Source organism: Gobius niger (assembly GCF_951799975.1).
Source record: "Gobius niger genome assembly, chromosome: 22".
NCBI lineage: Eukaryota > Metazoa > Chordata > Actinopteri > Gobiiformes > Gobiidae > Gobius > Gobius niger.
The window spans coordinates 20,068,992-20,078,172 of NC_136873.1; the positions used below are offsets into that span (position 1 = coordinate 20,068,992).

Below are 9,181 nucleotides of genomic sequence, written 5' to 3' on the forward strand. Positions count from 1 at the left end.
CCAGGTGGCAGTGCACAGGATGAAATCACTGCTCGTGACCAACTGATCCTGGGTCTGAGGGCAGGCCCCATCCAACAGGAGCTCCAGAGGCTGGTAATGGCGTTTCTGTGTGGATTACAGAAAATTGAATGCGCTTACCCATAAGGACGCCTTCCCCTTGCCCAGGATTGAGGAATCCCTCACTTGCCTCAAACAAGCGTGTTGGTACTCCACCCTTGACCTCGCCAGCGGCTATTGGCAGGTAGAAATGGACCCAAAGGATAGGGAGAAAACCGCTTTCACCACCCCACTGGGCTTATATGAATTTGACAGAATGCCATTTGGCCTCTGTAATGCACCGGCCACTTTTCAACGGTTAATGCACCGATGTTTAGGTGGTATGGTACATGACTCCCTTCTGATCTATCTAGACGATGTCATTGTATTCTCACCCGATTTTGACTCTCATTTGTCTCATTTGGATCAGGTTTTCCAGCGTCTGTCGAAACATGGCCTTAAACTTCAACCACATAAATGCCATTTTTTCCAACGCAAAGTCAAATACTTGGGCCATGTTGTCAGCCAGGAAGGGGTATCAACAGACCCCGACAAGACTGCAGTGGTCCAACAGTGGAAGCCCCCGTGCACTGTAAAAGAAGTTAGATCATTTTTGGGTTTTGTGGGTTACTACAGGCGCTTCATTCCGGCCTTTGCCAAGATCGCTGCCCCGCTGCATGCCCTTTTGAGAGGATCTGCGGCTGTGAGCAAAAAGGAACAAAAGGTTACTTGGTTACCCGAGTGCCAAACAGCGTTTGAAAAACTTAAACTCTCCTTACTAAGTACACCCGTACTCGCTTATGCTGATTTTTCTAAACCTTTCCATCTCTACACAGATGCGAGTCTGGAGGGACTAGGTGCAGTCTTATCCCAGGTTCAGGAGGGACGTGAAAGGGTCATCGCATATGCCAGCAGGAGTCTGCACCCCACTGAAAAGAATGACCAAAACTACAGTTCTTTTAAACTGGAACTTTTGGCACTAAAGTGGGCCGTGACGGATAAGTTTAAGGACTATTTGCTAGGGGCCACTTTTACAGCTTACACTGACAATAACCCATTAGTCCATTTAGATACCGCTCAGTTGGGTGCAGTTGAGCAAAGGTGGGCGGCAAAGCTCTCAAATTACCAATTTATAATTAAGTACAGACCTGGCGTGGCAAATAAGAATGCTGACATTTTGTCCAGGCTTCCACAGAACTGTAGACCCGGCACAAGTGTTGACTCTAATCCTGTGACTGCAAAGCTTGATGAAGTGACTGAATGGCGTGAAAACCAGCAGAAGGATGAAGCACTCAGGCTGGTTTGTGCATGGCTCCAGCAGGACATGAGACCCCTCAAAGAGGTGAGACTTGCAGCGCCACAATTGGCCAGAAGCCTTCTTAGACACTGGGACAAGCTCCAGTTGAACCAAGGTCTTCTTCGGCGTGCTATAAAAGATCCTCTAACTGGTGAAATTTTTCATCAAATAGTCGTTCCCCCGGTATGCCAGCATCTACTGTGGGAACGCTATCATTCCTCCTGTGGACACATGGGAGCTAATCGGATTGAGGCATCATTGAGAAGATCGTTCTTTTGGCCACATATGGGGGAGGATGTACGCAAGTGGACAATGCAGTGTACCGCCTGCTGTGAACACAAAGCCGGGCCAGAGGTAAGAGCACCCCTCCAGCCCATACAGTCCTCTTACCCCATGGAAACGGTGGCCATTGACTTTCTGTCCTTAGGAAACCCCCAAAGCCCCTATCCGTATGTCTTGGTGATGACTGATCTATTCTCAAGATTTGGGTGGGCCGTGCCAACAAAGGATCAAACTGCAGTCACCACAGCCCAAGCCCTTTGGCGACATGTGATCCAAATATGGGGCTGTCCCGAAAGAATCCTGTCGGATAGAGGATCAGCATTTGAATCCACTGTACTCCAGCAACTTTGCAATCTTTACGGCTGCAAGAAGGTACGAACTACGCCCTACCATCCGCAGGGTAATGGTGCCTGCGAACGTTTTAATCAGACTCTGTTAACCTTGTTGGCTTCCTTGAGTGATGAGGAGAAAGTGAGATGGACAGACAGCCTACCTGCTTTGCTCTTCACATATAACAACACCGCACACAGCAGCACTGGCCTCACCCCTCATTTTGTTTTGACAGGACGTCACGCCCGGCTTCCGGTAGAGATGGCCACAGGAGCTCCAACAGAGTCCCAAGCCTACAACATGCATGACTGGGTTGCTAATCATCACCGGACACTGACTAAAGCTTATAAACATGTTATTGCGCGAACAAAAGCACAACAACAAAAGGATAAGGACAGGTATGACAGGAGAGCTCAGAATGTACCTCTACTCCCAGGAGAAAGGGTACTGCTAAGAAACTTCCGTCGCCATGACCAGGGCAAGTTGGCTCCCCGTTGGCAACGGTCACCCTACGTTGTTGTGTCCCAACTCCACCCTGATTCGCCTGCATATGAAATTCGGCCTGAAGGACATATGGGACCTATAAAGACTATGCATCGCAATAACCTCAGACCATGCCCAGTAGAACCCGGGGAGCAGTTGGTTACTGAGCCTGCCCAATCGATACGCTCTGTGCCACCAAATTCTATGCCACTTTTTCTACCTGTTATGTTACCTGTTACAGAGACTTGTCCGGCACCCGAGCCAGAAGGAAATGTACAATTGCCAGCACCAGGGCCCCCTCACGAGCAGCCACCCGTAAGACGGTCCCAACGTCAGAATTTGGGCAATCCACCATTACGGTACAGAGAGCAGTCGCTGTAGTAGTCGGGACGACTATCTAAAAACTGGGGGGAGATGTCAGGAGGAGAGGACACATTGGGCAGGGTTGCTTAACTTTAATTATACTTTACTTGCTTTTGGTTGCATGTTTTTATTTTCATATTTGGATTTGAAGTGTTTAAGCGCACCCCTGCCACAATGGTTTGACCCAAATTGCCTAGCCAATCAGAGACTGACATCTGAACGCAGTAATCAGAACTCCGTTCTTAAAGACAAGGAAGTGAGACCGGAGCAGGGCAGTCACCGGTGGACGTGGGGACCGAGGGACAGCTCAACAAGCCGGCACTTCGACGCAGCAGCAACGCAGCAGGACAACCGGACAACGCAGCAGGACCGTGGACAGGGGGCCGCAGCAGCAGCATGTGACACGCCATTACCAGCTAAGTGAAGGGACGAACCCATGATTGCCGCTTGTGTGTGCGTGTGGGCTGAGGGTTTGGGGCGAGTAGTCTACTGACGGCCACTGTCATCACTTACAGCTGCACTGTCCTACTACTGCACGGAGGGGTGTTGCAGACCTGGGGAAGAGTCGCGGGACGTTTGCGGAGGCGAATTCGCATGATATGCCTGGAACTAGAGGAGTAAAGGGACGCACCCTGAGTTATCGACTGCCTGCGTATTGGCCATTCAATCTGCCCCATACCAATTATTGCACTTTGTTGTTGTAGCTGACGGAGCATCAACACAGCGGAGAAGCGGGACCGGCGACTTGGCGCTGCTGTTTTCACTGGACTCGGACGGCTAGTACCTCTTGACTGGTCTCATCACTGGTGACTCGCATCCCCTAATTGTCATTGCCCCGGACGATCTTGGACCCCACTTTTTACCAACGTTTTTATAAGAACAATTTTTATGAACGTTTTTTATCCCTAGAAGACCTTTTAAAAATAAACTTGTACATATTCTTCAACTGTGTATTGTGCTGTGTGGCCCGGGCTTGAACAATTTCAAACTGCGACACTTACGGCCTGATTTTAATTTGTAAAACAGCGTTTTCATTATTTCTGTCATAAGAGAGAAACAAAGAGTAAAAAAAAAAAAGAAAAAAAAAAAAAAGGATGTGCCCTAAGTGCTTCCAGGTCAGCTGTGGCCAAAACAAACACATCCCCTGAGCGTCTGAACAGATCAGTCATGTTTGCGCTGCAGCTGAAGATGGAGCTCGTTACCTACTCTGGACACACCTGTTTTTTATTCTTAGCTAACGATAATGTCACGGAGAAAAAGAAGCGCGTTTGGCTACGAGGACGAGGAGTTTATTCAGCCTTTTTCAAGAAGAGGCCACTCAGCTGTTTTTTTCTCCTGGATTCAGCGACTATCAGCCAAAATATTGTTTTTCTGTGACTGTCTCTGATGGATGTTTGGTGAACCTTCACCAGAATCAAAGTGGATTAACTTTTATAACCAACGCGAGTCCCACAATGTAAACAGCGATGGAGCAGAGGGTGAGTCAATCCAAACGCGGGTTAGCTTGTGTGTTAGCATATTAGCATGTGTGTGTTAGCCATTTATGAAGCTGTGTTGCAGATGTCAACTCCGTATAACTGTATCGTGAAGTGACTTCACTTATTGCTGTTTATTTATATTACAGTAAAGTTGTATGCGCGGAGAGAGGGGGCGGAGTTAACTGAATCGAAGCGTTGTGTCTTCCGGGTTCGAAACATACCTCCAGAAAACACTTATATTTATCACAAAAATGAGTGCTCCATAGTGGTAGAGGTACAATATATCATATAAATGCCTATACGTAACTTTGGAATGGCTAAAATAGCAGGATATAGCTCCTTTAAATAAAGAAAGGAAAGAATTCCACAGGTGTCCAGCAGGGGGCACTAGCATAATTAGAGATCACGATACATGCAACACATTATAGCCACAAGGTAAATTGACAGTGTGCCTTAGGGCAGCTGTGGCTACCTTACCACCACAGAGTGTGGAGTGAATAAATACTGACTACAGTGTAGCAGAAGCTTGTAAGCGTAAGCTGCTTTTATGAGGCTACAGTTCGGCTCATTATTATTCATTCATCGAAAACTGTTTCCTCAACAGTATTTTTCCAATGAAAACATACTTTATTGGAGGTTTTTATTATGGAGCCTGGCAATACACTCTCGATATATTTTGGCCCCCAGAAAAATTTTGTAAGAGAGCTCCACTGTATAATGTGCCACAGTTGTAACTAATACGTCACACAGGGCCACTGCAAGCTATTTTGGTGCCCTAAGCGGGTGCCACCCCCCCACAAAAAACAAACAAAGGAGGATAGTTCAATAAAATGTAACCAAAACACCGATAATATCTGTAGAATTAAATGAATTGAGTTTAGATTGAACAGTTTAATAGTTGGTGCCCCCTATACCCAATGGCCGCTGGCTGCTCTGCTTTTTGACCACAAACGTGGGGGCCGCCATTGCTCCGCCGTTGCTGTAGTACCTCCATATCGCCACTAGGCCCCCATTGAAAAGCATTGGACTTTAGACATGTTAAAAACTACTTTAAAGCCTGGTTTCAATTGTTTCAACACTAGACTAGGCTAGATCTTCCTCCTGAGATAACGCTGGGTTAATAACAATATATGAAACCAGGCTGGTTTTCGTAATATGAATTTTTGAAATCTCGTACTTAATGAGGCTCGGTCTGTTAGCATTGGAGCAGCGCGAGCTACACGTCACGCAAGGGCCGAGTCTACGGTGAAAATCCCGCCCGTATGTCCTTTTTAGGAACATGCTTCGTCAGAGCTGGGGAGGGGGAGCCTGTAAATCCGCCATCAATTCCCCCACGAGTGTGTTCATTCTGGTAAACGGGGAGGAGTCAGCAGAAGACGTCCATTTTTTCTACAGTCTATGCCTGTACCCCAGAACCTGTTCTTCGGCCCCTGCAGCTGCAGTGAACTTCAGCTCAGCTCTCTGCACCTTCCCCTCTTTCCTTTCGCTCTCGCGGCTGTGAGCACAGGCTCCAGACAACACTACATGATGCAAGCGTTTTGTCACGAGCTGAACTTACGTGTGCAGTGAATGGACCATGTTTGTGTGAGTGGGCCGGCGTGCACATGCATGTATCATGTATGTATTACTCTTCTTCAACATGCTGAGGAGACGAGGGAGCAGCCCATGATACATCGATCACATCTCACATCATCATCACATATTTCATTTTAGAAGGACATGAAGCCAACAAGGAGGGAGCTGAGTCGGGGCAAAGCTCTCGATTTACCGATCGATCTACGTTCCCGCCCTCACCTATGGTCATGAGATCTGGGTAATGTTCGAAAGGACAAGATCGTGGATTCAAGCGGCCGAAATGAGTTTCCTTCGCAGGGTGGCTGGGGGTGAGGAGATCAGTTACCCGGGAGGAGCTCGGAGTAGAGTCGCTGCTCCTTCACGTCGAAAGGAGCAGCTGAGGTGGCTCGGGCATCTGTTTCGGATGCCTCCTGGTCGCCTCCCGCGGGAGGTGTTCCAGGCATGTCCTAGTGGGACAAGGCCTCGTGGAAGACCCAGGACACGCTGGTGGGACTATGTCTCCGAGCTGGCCTGGTGTGGCCTCGGGGTCCCCCCAGAACAGCTGGAGGAGGTGTGTGTGGATCGGGAAGTTTGGGCATCTCTGCTGAGACTGCTGCCCCCGCGACCCGGCCCCGGATAAAGCGGAAGAAAATAGACGGACGGATGGACGGACGGACGGACGGACGAACGGATGGACGGATGGATGGAGCCAACGTCTCAGTGCCATGGCCTTCATCAGGCAAACACTGAAGAGCTCCAGGTGTCACTTGGGGTTCTTCCGTCATTTGCCTGATGAAGGCCTTGGCACTGAAACGTTGACTTTATGTCCAAATGAAATAAAATATATTTTTGCAGGTTTGGTAGTGTGCAGGTTTATTCCAGAGCTTTATTGGTTAATAAAACAATGGCGTTCAGTCACATCGTCCTCATGGTGGCGCCCTCACAGACTTGGTCCCTGATGTCGTCACAAACTAAACCCGGCTGGATCCGTTATTCAGACTCTGTCACTGAAAGTCTCGTCCTTGTGGCTGAGATCAGAACAGAAAGGTTTAGGAGCGAGGCCGCGGAGCAGAGCGGTGCGTTCGGGTTCAGTGGGAACACTCTGTTGCATAATCCTCTCAGTGTAAATATAAATGTGAATAAACCCAGCGCCGTCCTGAAACTTTCATGTGTTTCTTTAATACGGCGCTGTTCTGAGAGCCGCATTAAACTTTCATCTCTGACGACTCTGCGCCGCGTCACCGAGAAATATACTTCAGCTCGGACCACTTTCAGTTACTCGAGTAGTATTTGTGTTGAGAATATTACTTTCACTCTACTGTATTTCAAAGATGAATAAATACTTTACATTTTTTCACGCTGGGCTGTTTTTAACCCAGTGATTCCACAGTTTTAACCCAGCTCTTAGGTTGTTTACTCTATTTCTTAAGCAACATTTTATACGTAAGAAAAGGTGCACAGGGACCCAGCGGTGAACAGGGAGCCTCTGCTGTCCATCTCAGTGGTCTCTGGGATGCTCCAGGATCAAGTTCATTTCAGGTTTTTCAGGGTTTCTTGTAGGTTTCCTGGATGGAATGTGTCCGTAACCATGGAGACAGTTCCATCAGCAGTGAAAACCTACTAATAAGTAATATTATTGGCAGAGCAAATGGATTTGTGTGAAGACCTTCAGTATCTCCAGCAGATCCCAAGTTATAGTTGGAATGGTTGAAATATTAAAACTGTGGCTTGATTTCAGCAGGACATGGTCGGACCGGTCAGCTGGATCAGCTGTGTTAGAAAAGTGTTTCTAATACACAGAAAATAAACTTTACATCATACCCGGGGAACCACACGTTCACCTACACTGTAGACAAAGACATGAAACCAGAATGAACTGTTTTAGATTTTTTTTTATATTTGTCAAATTCCAGAAGAACGAGAGACCGAATTTTCAACATGTTTTTTTTATTACTTTTTACAAAACCAAACGTTTACATACATTTCATTCATATTTGGCATTGCCTTTAAACTGTCTATTTAAGGTCACACTTGTGTGTGTTTCACAGCTGAGATGGTGTTCTCAGGCTTTTTCCTCCAAACGTGATGATGGTCATCAGAGACTTTTTTCTGCGTCAGACCACAGGATATGTCTCCAAACATTAAAGTCTTTATCCTTGTGTGCATTTGTCTTCTTCATGTTTCTTTTGGGGTTCGAGCGTCTTCCTGCAGAGTTCCTGTTTCACTCTGGATAATGACAAACTCTTACCAGCATCTTCACCAGGTCTTTTGCTTTTGTTCTTGGGTTGATCTTCACATTTCAGACACAGCTCGTTCATCTCTGGGACACAGGACCCGCCTTCTTTCTGATCTGTGTGATGATTGGTCATTTCCATCATTGTTTTAACCAATGAACCTGAACCTTCGAGTGTCTTGAAATTACACCCAAGGATGATCCAGACTTGTGTTGCCAAGGTCAGGACATCGTCATCTGGACTTTCAGTCAAATACTTTCAGCGTCATGTGCACGTGTAAAAAGAATAGTTTAGAACATTGTCAGACCTGAGGCCTGGCTCACATCCTCATGAATACTGCTCCATGTTTAGTCCTGACTCTGGACCCACCAGACCCCTCCCTGAAGTCCTCAGGGCCTGATGGTTCATACGGCTCTAACATGTCAGAGATGGACTTTGATGAAACACACTTGTTTTAAAGTCTCCTCTCTGAGCGACAGTGCCTCTATGTTTATGTGTTTGTTGAGCATTATTTTACTGCAGTGGGCCATTTCCTACATTTGTCGGCTCATTACAGAGGATTTTAACCATGCCTTCAAATTTGTGAGATGAACACTTGGCTTTTTTTGGTGACTATTTAAAAAAAAAACTTTTTATCTTAAGAAACAAAAAAGTTACACTTGTTTTTCCCAAATTCTGGTTAATAACTATTTCATAAGGATGAGATGCCCAGGGTTTAAGCTTCCATTTAAAGTGTGCATGGTTTTTGTGGGGCGATGTGTTGATGAGCAGTGGAACCAGCCCCGGTCCCCTTTACGCACTGGAGACGCTCTGAAGACGCGCTGGACACGCTCTGAAGACGCGCTGGAGACGCTCTGAAGACGCGCTGGAGACGCTCTGAAGACGCGCTGGAGACGCTCTGAAGACGCGCTGAGACGCTCTGAAGACGCGCTGGACACGCTCTGAAGACGCGCTGGAGACGCGCTGGACACGCTCTGAAGACGCGCTGGAGACGCGCTGGAGACGCTCTGAAGACGCGCTGGAGACGCTCTCTGATCTGGGTCACGTTTATGCCCCGTCCAACCCCGCCCCCTGGCAGCCGTGACCCCGCCCCTCGCCTCGCGCACACCGGCGGAGGCAGCGGT

At 47.6% G+C, this 9,181-nt stretch overlaps 1 long non-coding RNA gene across 1 annotated transcript; it reads left to right on the plus strand.

Annotated features, from left to right (window-relative positions):
* Positions 1-496: 496 nt before the first annotated feature.
* Positions 497-1,358, plus strand: LOC306981701. The gene is made up of 3 exons (XR_013794130.1): positions 497-637; positions 873-1,137; positions 1,222-1,358. It is a non-coding gene; the product is annotated as an uncharacterized lncRNA (long non-coding RNA).
* Positions 1,359-9,181: the final 7,823 nt, after the last annotated feature.